This window comes from Cricetulus griseus (genome assembly GCF_003668045.3).
Source record: "Cricetulus griseus strain 17A/GY chromosome 1 unlocalized genomic scaffold, alternate assembly CriGri-PICRH-1.0 chr1_1, whole genome shotgun sequence".
In the NCBI taxonomy this organism is placed as follows: domain Eukaryota; kingdom Metazoa; phylum Chordata; class Mammalia; order Rodentia; family Cricetidae; genus Cricetulus; species Cricetulus griseus.
The window spans coordinates 93,704,651-93,719,470 of record NW_023276807.1 but is presented as its reverse complement, the minus strand read 5'-3'; the positions used below and the strand labels follow the sequence as shown (position 1 = coordinate 93,719,470).

The 14,820-nt window shown below is 40.3% G+C and overlaps 1 protein-coding gene across 1 annotated transcript in view; it reads right to left on the bottom strand.

Annotated features, from left to right (window-relative positions):
- The window catches only part of Ddc (dopa decarboxylase), a 68,968-nt gene that overhangs the window by 34,339 nt on the left and 19,809 nt on the right, over positions 1-14,820 (bottom strand). The gene's annotated exons all lie outside the window — the stretch shown is intronic.

The window sequence follows — 14,820 nt, the reverse complement described above, 5'->3', positions numbered from 1 at the left end:
CATTGCTGTCTTGGAACTCTCGCTTTGTATGCCTGCCTCTGCCTCTTGAATGCTGAGATTAAAGGGATTAAAGGTGTGCACCATCACTGCCTGGCTTATAACTTGAAAAAAATCTGGTGGACAGCACAATATAGATACAAATGCCTTCCTCTGGCCTCCACATTTACATGTATAGTCATGCATATGAACATACACATATGGGCATATAACAACTCACTCTCTTTGTCTGTCTCTGTCTCTGTCTCTGTCTCTGTCTCTGTCTCTGTCTCTCTCTCTCTCTCTCTCTCTCTCTCTCTCTCGTGTGGGTGTACACACATACAGTTTAGTCTTGGATGGGTAGATGCTTGTTCAAGTGTCCCCCAGACATACACTCACACACACACACACACACACACACACACACACACACACACACACAAACACTACACACTACACAAACCTGTACTCTGAGCTATGAGGCTAGGAAGTACTGGCTTTCATGAATGATAACCCACATTTGACCTACAAAAGATTTTCAAGGATTTTTTTGGATAGAAATGAAGGAATCCAATCACATGAATTCTTATATGCTACTTCAGCTGTATCCGTTGGAGATAAGATCATACATAGTTCACATAGAATAAAGAATTTAGACATCTTCACCTGGTTTGGTGTGTGTGTGTGTGTGTGTGTGTGTGTGTGTGTGTGTGTGTATGTGTGTGTACAAAGTACAGAGTAAGCACATCAGAGGAAACACACACTGAGGCCAGCTGCAATGTGTTGTGGAGATATGAGTAGAGTGGTTCTTGGTGGCTCTACAATTGACCCATCCTAGGCTCAGTAAAGCCACACCAGAACATTGTTCAAGAATGTGCCTCAATGTCCTTACTCTGTGATTTTTCTTATCCAGAATGCCATTGCTCCCAAAGATTTGCTTTAACCTTCAAAATGTCCATGAGAAAGTTCTGCTGGTGCTAGCAATGTTACTAAAGGGTGTTCTGAGAAAACATGGGGTACTCTGGGTCATGCGATGGGAAATATAACCTAGAATCCACTGTAGAATCCATCCTCTCAGTGTCTTGTGACACTGTTACCCAAGTTGTTCATTCATGTGATTATCTCTTCCTCCAGATCCAAGCGTTGAAACCAAGTATTTATGTTGGTGGGAATTTGTACTTTACTAGACATGGAATGGATGCTAAAATTTATTTGCTGAACTGACCCTCTCCAAATGATTTTTTTTTTTTTAAAAAAAAAGGCCTTGTTTGTGAAAGCCAAGGGCCAATCGGATTCACAGAGGACATGCTATTGGGATAATGAACTTTTTCCTCTGACTTGATGGAAACATGTACCCTTATGTCCAGTGCATGCCATATGTTAAGGGTTCATGATTGTTCAAGTCTCCCCGGAAGTAAGTCACACAATGCTATTTGAGCAAAGTTTGCAACCTTGTGTCAAGTCCCTTGCTCCAATAATATTAACTATACCACAGGACCCAAGTGTTAGCTAGGGCAGGTCAGAAATTCAGACATGGTTTTCTGGCAGGCCTTTCTGGCTCTGTCACACAGATGACCACCTGTATTTGTCCTGAAAGCCAAAGCCACCTCTCAGTAAGCTCATACTCTCTTGCCAGGTAACCTGTCATCCTTGGGTCACTCACCTGGCTTCCTGGGCCTTGCTGCCCACATAGAGGCCTGGGTTGGTGGAGGTACTTGGCACTCTTTCTTACAGGTAGTGCCTTTACCAGGGACCAGGGTTTTTCTGTACCTGGTTGTAGGAGAAGGTGACAAAGCAGGTGTTGGCAGGGCTCTGACAGCTTCTCTCTAACACCCATCTATATCCACAAAGATCTCTTCACAGGGCTGTCCTCAGGCTCAGCAGAGGCAAACATTTAAATACGGGCGTTGTGATTATGTATGTATGGTGACCCAGGAGATCATGAAGTCCTCCACTGAAGATAGTTTGTTGTCTTATTAACAGTTCTCAGAAGAGGACCATGTCATACTGTGGAGTACACCATAGGGGACATATGCAGAAGGTTTAGGATCTGTCAGACGTTGGGGCACATGGCTGTTCTCTTGGTGTTCATGGGAAGTTACAGTCAAGGCAGGCAAAGAGGCTGCTTTGACTAATTTTAGAGGTTCAGGCTGCCCATAATTATTTGGTACCTGGCTGGTTCAGGGGTAAATAGGACAGGGAGACAGCACCCTGAAGAAAGAACCTCACTGAGCTCTTCCTTGGTTAGTGTGCCTATGAATATTGGATTTGCCACTGGGTCTTTGATCCAAAAGAGGTAGGCCCTGTAGGGACATCATTGCCCAAAGATGTCAGAGCATCAGAAAAGCAATAAGGGCCATGAACGGTGACACAGGCCTGCTATCTTAGCTTTCAGGAATGGAGGCAGTGGAATCTCAAGTTTGAGGTCAGTTTGGACTATGGAGGAAGACCATCTCAGGGCAGGCAAGGTAAAGCCATTTGCCACTGAGCTTAATGGCCTAGGTTTGATTTCCAGGACCCATGTGGTGGAAAGAGAGAACTGCTTCCTACAAGTTGTCTCCGGCCTCCACAAACACAATAAATAATGTAATTAAAAAAAAAAGAAGGCCCTGTCTAAAAAGAACAAAAATCAAATGAGAGAGAGAGGGAGGGAAGGAGAGGAAGAGAAAGAGAGAGAGAGAGAGAGAGAGAGAGAGAGAGAGAGAGAGAGCCATAGGTGTAAAGCCCAGTCGTATTGCATTGCTGGGTTGCTTGCCTGGCCCCTTCTTTCTCACTCACAAGTAACATAATGGGCACAGGACCTGCTCAGTGTGAAGAGTACCAGCGGGCTTCCAGGTTTCCTGTTGCCAGGTTTTCCTGGAGCCTCAGACTCCTCTATATCTCAACTCACTTTCTTCTCTTCATGCATTCAACATTCTTCACATTTGCCTCATTTGTACACGATGAGTCATGTGGAGGGTCTCAGGGTCACATGTGGTTTTTCTTTGGTATCTGTAATTTCATCTTGATATTTAACTGAATATTAAAATGCTTTGTTTTAGGTAACTGGCTAACTGGGTCAGTTCATCATAGGACTCTTAAATGCTTTGTCTGTGTTATTCACAGTAAAACCATGAAGTTCCAGTAAAAACAGACTAAGTCGACATTAATACTGCATTATCTTCTCCAGTTGTGTCTCTTAGAAATGACATATCTGCAATGCAGCAATTGCTTCAGCTTCATCTAATTATCTCATCTAAACGCTAATTGGCCTAAGAACAATCATTTCTGCTGTTAGATTCATACATGTTAAAGATTTGCTTGTTAAAATCTGCCTTTATCTATTACTGGGTGCACAAAGAGTATAGAGAATGACTTCTGCCAAATATGATTACTGCTTATCGCCTGAGATGAGCTTTTGGGCAACATAAACATTCATTCTTAGATTTGCACACAAGTATTGATTTATTTGTAATGAGCTTGAAACAACTGAGTAGAAACAATAGCATTCTGCCTTGTTCTGGAAGGAGCCCTGATGGGGAATAAAAATGAGTGACTGTTCTTAGTGCCTTGCTGGTGTAGTCTGGTTACTCTGCGTGTTTCCTGGGTAGATCTTCACGATGACCTTAGATAGGTTCACAATCCCTGCTTCATATTTGACTTAAAGAAGTTGCCAGAGTAGGTCATTGTCAGGAGCAGGTAGCCAGGGACATATCAACAATGATACCACTAGCCATGTCTTTGGAAGACAGTGGTCCTGAGTGCTTTAAAGGCCCTAGTCCTTTCTAGCTGCAGAGGAGTTGTGAGCAGGCAGTAAGACCTAAGATGGTGAGGCGTCAGGGGGCTGCATGGACAGTGTCCTAATGACTTGTCCACGTGCCACCGAGCTACAAATCAGCTTGTCCTAATTCTCAGAAGCCATATTAAAGCTAGCACCTGCTCTGCTCCAGGCTCTGATTACCCCAGCTCAGTATCGCTCAGTGACACTAACCTGATTTCAGTGTGCTCTGCAGAGCCCTAATCACATTTGTGCAGCAGGAGGGGGCAGGAGTCAGAGCAAGCCTCTATCTTGAGAGCCCGCGGCCTTCCTGCTAGTGACAGAGCCTGTGTGACCTCCTCCCCTGCTGTCCCTACCCCATCAGCCCTTTTCCCTCACGTACGTGCCTTGCAGGCATTGCCCTTTGCTGATGTTATTAAGTTGGCTTTATTGGAGAAGCAAACTATTATGAAGAAAATAGAAAGAGAGAAGCTTTAGTATGGTACCCAAGTCCATGGAAGGACAGAGTCAGCTTCCTTGGTCAGACTCTGCCAAATAAGCCTCTTATTCTCAGGAGTGGGTATCCAGCTTGAGGGGCCTGCAATTCTTGACATATACTGAGGGCTACACACCTGCATTCCAGGAGGGTGCATTTAGCCATTACACATGCACACATGCAAATACTTATGAACATTAGGGAACTAAGGCAAGACCTAGCTACTACCCCTTCCCTATCTGTATCCCAGTTGAATAGCCCCAAGCTGCACCTTGAAATAACAAACCATTTGCACTGTTTCAAGAATCCTGTGCTCTTTCCCACTGATGAATGTTATTAGTCCTCATTCTTTTAACAAAACCTGCAATGCACCATGAATCCCTGCCTGTCCAGCCTCTAGGATATACTTATAAGTTGCTATTGTGTTGCTTAGCAACAGGCGTTATTGATCCTCTCCAAAGCTGATTGCATCTTCTACTCTTATTTGTATATGTAGTTATCATGAAATGATGCAAAGACCAGGCATATCTGTATTTTTGTCATGAAAAACCATTCCAAAAGGAAATAGACAGTGGCTGGTCAGACATCCTCAGAGTTGGTAAAGGTACACTGAGATACAAGCGTTTATCAAATGTATGAATGCACAAATGAACTATGGCACTTCTCTTTGTGTCAATGCATAGGACTGGTGATATCTGTGGCTTCTGTCTGCAAAGGGGCAAGGATATTCTCTAATATTTTCTGCAATTTGGTTCATTAAAGAAAGCACAATTTAAAAAAATGGCATATTGTTTCTTTTTCCCCTCCTGCATGAAAATAAAATTTGACAACAGCCGATGGTGGCGCACACCTTTAATCCCAGCACTCGGGAGGCAGAGGCAGGTGGATCTCTGTGAGTTCGAGACCAGCCTGGTCTACAGAGTGAGTTCCAGGACAGCCTCTAAAGCCACAGTAAAACCCTGTGTCAAAAACTTCTCCCCCCCAAAAAAAATTAAAATAAAATTTGACTCTATTTCAATGAACTGTTCAGTCTTCACTTCAGTACTTGTGTTTCTCCTTACTTGGCTTCTTCAGTTGAGCACATGAATACAGTTGACCCTCTGTATTTGAGGTTTGATTTGAGGTTGGGTCTAACAACTTGACACTGTTTAGGTGGCCAAGAATCTGAAACCAAATAGGCCACGAAGCTAGGGGAAAACCAAATACTACTGTTCTGCTACATGAACATATCAATAAAATGACGCCTAATGACATTCTGCTATATTCATAGATCACTGTCTTGCTCAGTCATCTTCAGAAAAGCTTCAAACTGCAATAGATGGAAACGAATACATACACCCACAATTGGACAGTGTGAAGAGAGTGAAAGAACTTGGAACACTCAATTCTAAAAGGGAGATATTCATCAAATCCCTCCCCTCAGGGCTCAGAGAACTATACACAAGAGGGAGCAAAAAGAGGAGAGGAGTGACACCAAAGAAACAGTGTCTTCCAGAAACAACAGGACAGATGCACATATGAACTGGCAGCATGCACAGGCTTGCACAGGTCCAAACCAGACACTTCCCCAGCACTGAGATGGGGAAGCAGACAGGAGCTTCCACCCCCAGCTAATGATCTATCTCCAATTAACAACCACTTGCAAAGGAAAATTTAGTTTTTCCAAGGGAGTCTCATTGGGTATACAAACCACACTTAAGGGCAGGCCCCATGCCCAGCATTAGATGGCCAACACAAAGCAAACTCAAAAATATTTTTGGAGATTTATTTATTTTTTTGTCTCATATTGCTTTGTTTGCCTTTTTTTTTTAAGTCTTCTCCTTGTATATTATGGCTTCTGATTTTGTGTTTTTTTATAGTGTGTGTGTGTGTGTGTGTGTGTGTGTGTGTGTGTGTGTATAAGCATTTCTTGTGATCTTTCTTTGTTTCTCTTTCCCTTATGTTTGTTTGTTAGCTTGTTCATTTTATTTTATTCTTGTTTGTTTCTCATTTGCCTGTTTGTTTTCTTTAGAGAGAGAAACCATGTGTGGAGTTGGGAGGGTGGGGAGATGGAGGGCATCTGGGAGGAGATGAGAGAGGGGAAGCCATAATTAGAATATGTGGTATGAAAATAACTATTTTCAATTAAAAGTGAAATTTTTAAAAATATTAGGAAAAAACCCAGAAAGTTCCAATTTTCTGGGCATGAAGTACTATGTGTTGAATCCATGAATAAAATGATGTGTAAGCATTGCTATAGACATCAGAAGCACTTAAAACATATAGGGAGGTACCAAGGTTATATGCAAATACTGTGGGCTTTCACATAAGGCCCTTGAGCATCCACAGGCACACTGGAAACAATATCCTGTGGATAGCAAGACACAACTATATGAATATACCTCTCATTTCTGTACATTTTCCACAAGCCCGATGTCTATATTGAATGTAAACATTTCATTACAAAGAAAATTAAACTGAACACAGTAATGCAGGAAATTTGAGAGTGTGCTGGTTAGTTTTTTGTCAACTTGACACAAGCTAGGGAATAGGGAACCTCAACGGAGAAAATGCTCCCATCAAATTAGCCTGTAAGCAAGTCTGTGGGGGCATTTTCTTGATTAATGTGTGATGGGAGAGGGCCAAGCACACTGTGGGAAATGCTACCTCTGGACAGATGGTCTGGATTGTATAAGAAAACTGAGCAATCCTTGAGATTCTTCCAGTAATCAGGATTGCTCCATGGCCTCTGCTTTACTTCCTGCTTCCAGGTCTCTGACTTGAGTTCCTGCCCTGATTTCCCTTCAAATGGACTGTGATTGGGTTGTGTAAGTTAAATTAACACTTCAGCCCCAAGCTGTGTTTTGTCAGTGCTTATCACAGCAATAGAAAGCAAAGTGCAGGGGATATTATACACCATATAGAAGGACGTTGGAAAGTGGCAGAAGCAAGTCTTTTCATAACAATTATTAGGAAGAACAGAAGGGCTGGGGAAATTGCTCAGTTGGTAAAGCGTCTGACATGCAAACATGAGGATCAGAATTGTTCCCAAGCATCCATGTAAAAAGTTGGGTGAGGCAGTATGAGCCTGTAATCCCAGGGTTTGGGGAGGGCGTGAGAACAGATAGATCCCTGGAGCTTATTCATCAATCAACCTAACTCCAAGTTCAACTTGTCCCCCAAAAAATCAGATGGAGAGCAATTGAAGAAGATATCCAACATTGACAGATGTTATCCACATGTACACACACAAGGATACATGTATACATATTACTGCATGTACATATGCATGCATGCATGCATACCTGTATACACCACACCACACACAAACAAAAAAGGAATAGAAACTGTGGTATATGCTACAGATTGGAAGAATGCTGAAGACCTTATACTAAGTAAAAAACATCTTTCATGAAAAGAGATACTTGAAACAATGAAATTCATAGTCACATAAAATTCAAGGTTGATTTCTAGTGGCTTAAGGGTGTAGAGGTTACTATTTAATGGACACTAAATGTCAATCTTGTGAGAAAGAAGGAGTTTTGTGCATTGGCAAATGGTGATAATTGCATATAAACTAATTGTTTGAACATGTATTAGTTTAGTAAATTATATATACTGGTGCAGAGTTGCAAAGAAAAGTTGTAATACTAGCTTTTGGAGTAAAACAATAGCAATGACTATTCTGAAAGCTCATATTTCATAACACACACCCAGGTGATCCCTGGCTTACAGTGGTGCAACTTCAGACTCTTCAAACTTATGGCAGTGTGGCAGTTATACACAGCCAAAACTTCAGGTCTAATGTACTAAACAGCACTGAAAAACACATTTGGAAATGGTTAACGTGTTTTATACTATGTGTATTCTCCCCCAAATCAAAAATTTTTAGAAATTCACAGAGGGTAAAGTGGGGACAACATAGCAATAACAAAAGAATAACTTTTCATGATGCTGAAGAGTCACTTCCCCCAAGGAAACAGCAGCCCTTATTGGTATTCATGCCTCAACAAAATACACAAATTAAAAATTGATAGACCTGTAGAAAGAAACAGATGAGCCAACCCTTGCAGTTAAAGACTCCTAATACTCTTTTACCAGGAATAGACAGATCCAAGAGACAGAAATTTGATAAAGATGTACTTGAATTGAAAAGTATCATCAATCATTTGATCTAATTAAATCTGTAAAATACTTCATATAATGATCGTATAATGTATCTTCTCATGTTTACGTGGAACATTCACTAATGCAAGCCATAAAACACATCTCAATAAATTTGAAAGAATAGATATTGTACAAGATATGTTCTTAAATTTACAGTGGAATTTAATGAGAAATCAGTGATCAAAAGATAGCTAGATTACATCCCAAACTCTGAATAATCATATAACACATTTCTAAATGTCAAAGGAAAATTCTCAAGAAATACTAAAAAGTACTTCAGCTCATAGAAAATGACACTACAATTCAAGATAATTTATCAGAATAGTGAAATTGCTTAGAGAGAAATTTATAGCATTGAATACATCTACTAGAATAAAGAAAGTTTAAAATCTATAACCCAACTGATCACCTTAGGAAACTAGTAAAAGAAGAAAATTAAGTGCAAAGTGAATATAAGAAAATAAAAATAAATATCAATAAATCAATGAAATAAAAAATAGTAAAAAGCTGATTCTTTGAAAAGATCAATAAATGTGATAGACTTCTAGCCAGATTAGCTAAGACAAAACAGCAAAGACAGAAACTATTAACATCAAAACTGAAACTGGAGCCATCACTGCTGATCTCATTGGTATTGGAAGGATAATAAAGAATATTATGGCCTCTGATCTCATTGACACTAAACAGATAGTAAGAAATATCATGGACTTGGTGTCCACAAATGTAAAGACTCAGATGAAATGCATAGATTTCTGGAGAGATTTAACATAAAACTTCCATAAAGACAAATAAATAATCTTAGTAGAACTGTGTGTATTGAAACTGTGTCTGTAGTCAGCAACTTGCAAAATCAAAAAGTGCATCCACCATGCCCAACTGGACTCCTCTGGTTGTTCCATGGACATTTCAGAAAGAAACTTGAAATACCATAGCTCATTCTATGATATTAACAATAACATAATACCCAAACTAGACAGGAACATCAGAAAAGGATGTGATAGCCAAGTATATGTCATGAATATAGATGTAAGAATCTTCAATAAAATATTAGCAAAATGAATCCAACAGAGAGAAAAGAATTATATAATACAACCAAGCGTGCTTTACTTCAGATGTAAAGGCTGGTTGAATGTTTGAAAACAAATAAATATCATCTGGCTAAAGAAGAGAAATCATATCATTATTTATGATCTGAAGCAAAGTTATCTCTTAGCAAACCAAGATTATGCAAAACTTCCTCAACTTGATAATAGCTATGAGTCTCATGGTTGATATTAACAATTGAATCTAAAGTTTATAATCAAGTCAAAAAACTCAAAAATAAAACAAATAATTTTAAACAATAATATCAGAGTTCTGATCCCACCTTAGCCAACTTGCTATAAACCTGCAAAAACTAAAACAGTGTGGTCTTAGAAAAAAGAAAGAAAAAGTCAGACCAACAGACCAGAAATAGGTCTACACATGTAAGCCAAGCGTTGACAAAGGAGGAATGGTTGTTTAATGGAGGAAGTATAGCCTTTCAACAGACTCTGAAACAATGGCCCATCACAACACACACACATACGCAAACCCTCAAAGGACTTTAAACACATTTTGCTCTTTTCACAAAAATCAGCTGAAAATAGATGATAGATTTAAGTATAAAGTAGAAAACTACGAAGCTCCTAGAATGTAACTCTGAAGAAAATCTATCTGGTCATGGTGTTGAATCAGTTGGCTGGAGTCCTTTTGTTCTGTTTATACAGAAATAATGTGTAGCCAAGGAGACAACCTTCAAGTACTGGGAGCTTTTGTTTCCCTTGGTGTTTTGCAGCAGTGAGTGATGGCCGTAAGCAGGTGGGAGCAACAGCAGGTGGTACCTTCTAGTGTTACAGTCTTTATGCATGCCTTGGATATTGGGACTCTAAGCCCTGTACGTGCTACAACTCTTGTGTAAGCCTAGAAAGCTGGGAATTTTCAGCCTTTGGTTGTAATTAGGGTTGAAGTTTGTGGGCAGCAGGAGTATAAGGATTTCTCAGCTCTTGACAACATCCAGTGTCACAGACCTTGTGTAGGCCAAGGAAGTTGGCATTCCTTAACCCTATACTCTGACCAGTGTTACATGCTAGCCCTGGGCCATCTGAGACCCTTGGTTTCAAGATCTGACAGCTCTCTGGAATTCCTCTGGCAACCAGGGCCTGCAGTTTTTCTTTTTTGACACTGTAGAGTCTTTCTTTTATCCTTCTTTAGCCTCAGCTGTCCACCCTCTCTTGCCACCCCTCTCCTTCAGCCCTTCCTCGGCCCACCCTAGCTGTTCTCAAACTGTTCATCTGATTCTTCTTCAGCTGTCGAGCAGCTGCCTTGCCTCTTTCACAGCCCAGCCTGCCAACTGCTCAGCTGTCACTGCCACTGCCACTCTGCTGCCTTTGCCATCACTGCTGCCCTGCTCTCTCTGTTGCTCAGCCACACTACTAAAAGGAAAGACCACTGGAGAGAATCCTTTTATTAGGCCTAATGTTGCAACACCAGGGAGGACAACACAAGAGAGTACACCAGAGCTAATACACTTTGTGAGCCTAGGAAGCCTGGAGGGTACAGTCTGAGAAGAGGCATTTAGGCAGAAACTGCCATTTGTTTTGGACCAACACAGCCTTGCCTCTTAGCACCAATCACACCATTGAGACTTCTTTTGGAATCAATTACAGCCTTTCGTCTTTACCACCACGTACAGCAGTTCCTTGGCTAGGTCAACACAGATGTGGCTTCCTTTTGGTCTATGTGGAAATGGTTGCAGGATTATATAGAGCTCATGGAAGCTTGTGATAGCAAAAAAGACTGGCACAAATGGTTTCAATCAGTCCTTGCTGGAGCAGTAGCAGGGGCAATCAACTAAGGCTGTTTCTCAGGGTGTCTGTGAAATGTTCTCAATGGCTGGTGCTGGCATCAGGGTAGATGACTGTTTGACTGGAAGCTTTGTTGCAGCTATGGTAGCAAGGGAGAGTCTAATGCTGCTAATTAAGGAGACAAATCATGCCATTCATCTGCATGTTTAATTATTTATGAGAAAATGAACATCACAAGAAGTACTTAAAGACTTTGTCATCAACACTAATAGTGTTTCACTGTTGTTGTTGTTTTGTGTTTGTTTTTTTTATAAACAGTATTTAACACTACTCCAGGGAGGGAAAGGTCTCTTGCACCATTTTATGTATAATTTCAAAGGACTGATCCGTGGAAAAATGGATAAATTGCACTTCACTGAAATTAGATATCTGGCTCACTAAAGACAAAAGACACAATTCAGAGAGTATAATAACAGGCTACAGACTGTGAGCAGACATTTGGAAAACATGCACGTCGGTATGGAAACTTTCTGTTCTATTTTTCTTTTGGGAACTTGGGCTATGGCTTGAATGTGGAATGTCCCTCACAGGCTTATGTGTTTCAACACTTGCACAGATGGCCATACAGCTTTAGAATGTTGTAGAACATTCCGGACATGGGGCCTCGCCATGGGAAGTGGGTCATTGCAGGGCAGATCTTATGAGTTCTTGGCCAGTTCCCTTCTAGCCTGTGCTCTCTGCTTTTTGATGCTGATATGATTAAACAGCTGTCTCACATTCCAACAGCCCTCCAAGCAGCCCCTGCTGTCATCTGATAGGCTGTGTTCCCTAAACCATAAGCCAGAATAAGTCCTTCCTTCTTGAATTATTTCTGTTAGGTATTCTGTTATAGCGGCAACCTAAAACTGCTCTATCAAAATCAATGTTACTTTAAAAGAAAAAAATTCAACTGAGGTTTGACATTGATGGCTTCTGGGAAGAGAGAGTCAGGTTTTTTTTTTTTTTTTTTTTTTTTTTTTAAGGGTACAGCTCCTGGTATGTCAGCTGTGCTCCAGTGGATGGTCTCACGTCCAAGAGGGTCTGGGCAACACAAATAGACTCATTAGGTTATTTAAAAAGAAAAAAAAGCCATAAATTAGGGAAATGTGGGTACTTCTGAAAAGAATTAGGGAGAAAAATTGAGGGTTAATATGATCAAAGTGCATTGTACAAAATTCTCAGAGAATTCATTTAAAAATTTATTTAAAAAAGACAAAATTAAAATCAATGCAAGGGCCGGAAAGATAGCTTAGTGGCTAAGAGCACATACTGCTTTTTGCAGAAGTTCTAATTTCAGTTCCTAGCACTCATTATGAGGTAGCACACAGCCACCTGTAACTAACTGTAGTTCTAAAGAAATCCAACACCTTTGTCTGGACTCTGAGGGTACCTGCATATACCCTCACACATATATACACACACACAGATACACATACCTATAGACATATACACATATTCCCACACACAGACACACATACACACACAGATACACATACCTATAGCATATACACATATCCCACCCCCCCCACACACACACTTAAAAAATAAATCTTTAAAAATGGCTCAGAGGTTAAGAGCACTAGCTGCTCTTCCAGAGGACTAGGGTTCAACTCCCAGACCCACATGGCAGCTCACAACTGTCTGGAACTCCACTTCCAGGGGATCTAACACCTTCACAACAATGCACATAAAATAAATTTAAATAAATAACTTTTTTTAAAAGTCCATCACCACTTAGAACATGGACAAAAAAATGACTTCACATTTTACAAAAACTGTATGGATGGTGAATATCCACATGAAAAGATATTTGAATTGTTAATCACCAGAGAAATGATTATTATGTCCCTAGGAGATATTATTACACTCCTATTGATAGAACTAAAATTTAAAAATGACAATATCAAATGCTTATGAGGAAGCAAAAACCTAAAGAATCTAAAAATTTCAGGCTAAACAGTAGGTGTGCAAAGCAAGACAGTCAGTCTAGAGACTATTTTATTATTCTTTGCATTCCAAAGAAATGGGAATATTTCTCTATCCAAATATCTATGCATTGATGTTCATGAATGTTTTGTTTGCAGTAGTTGGAAAATGAGAGCAGTCAAAGTATTTCTTAGTAGGTGATGGTTGAATATGGTTTGATACCAAATCTGTGGTGCAGCGGTAAAAAGGAATACACATGATACCCAGGTGGATAGCAAGGGCACAGGAAAAGCAAATCTCAGCTTTTCACCTACTATATGATCCCATTTCTATAACATCCTCAATATTCTCCAAGGATAATGGGAGACTAGAAGGTGAAAGTAAAGAAAGGAACCACCAGAAATAGATCCTTTCAGGAACAACACATTTCGGTGTTTAGGCTAATAGAATCATTAGATGACTCTATAGCTGTAAGGATACACACTGTAAACCATTTGCCAATTTCTTGATTCTAATGTTATACTGCAACTATATGAACGGTAATATGTGGGAGCAAAAGCGATTGGCATAGAATACCTTTGTTTTTGTAATTTTAAAAATATTTTCTTTTATTATTTTAAACTGTGTGTTTGTGCCTGTATATAAGTACACAGGCACATGAGTGCACATGAGTGAGGGCAGCCATAGAAGCCAGAGCCATTCAGTCTTCCTGGAGCTGGAGTTGTAGGGCAGTTATAAACCACCTGACATAGGTGTGGGGAACCGAACTTTTTTTTTTTTTTTAAGATGGAAAGCACAGGAAGGAACATACAAGATACAGACATTCAGGAGAAAGACTTAAGACATGTAACCATAGCCCCAGAATGAAAAGAGGGAGACAGTGAAGAGACGTAAACTATGAGAAGACAATGTGTATTTCCCCAAAATGATATTAGAATCCACAGAAATAGTACAAGAAACAATTTTCTTTGTGTCTTGGTAAAACTGCCTAACAGTAAAGACAGGAAAACAAATATTCTAAGCTACTGGGAAGAGGAATGTCACATTCCCCCTTGTCTCAATGCAAACAACAATAACACTGACAACTGACATCTCACAGACATCACAGAAGATAGTCAATGATGGAGATACACTTCCTCCTTAGCATTTTATGCTCAGCTGGGATGGTTAGTGTTAATCCTCAGTTTGACAGGATGTAGAGTCACCTGACAGATGGACCTCTGGAAATGCCTATGGAGGATTATCTTGATTGTGCTAATTGATATGGGAAGATCTGTCTTAATTGTAGGCAGGACTATTCCCTGGGGGCGGGAGTGGGGGAGAGGACAGGGGATACAATCTGAGCATGAGTGTATGAGTGTGCATGCATTCATTGCTCTTGAGGGACTACCCTTGAACTGTGAGCTCAAAATACAAAACAAGCAGTGGCTTGAAAGATGGCTAGGTTGTTAAGAGCACTGGCTACTCTTCCAGAAGACTGGCATTTGATTCCTAGCACCTACATGAAGGCTCACAACCATCTGTAATTCCAGTTTCAGGGGATCTGATACCCTTGACCTCTAGGGACACTACACACAAGTGCACAGACTACATCCAAGTAAAATGTAAAATTAAATGAAAATCTTAAAAATCAAACCAAACAAAAGCACCCCTCTGTCCTTAGTTTGTTTTTGTCA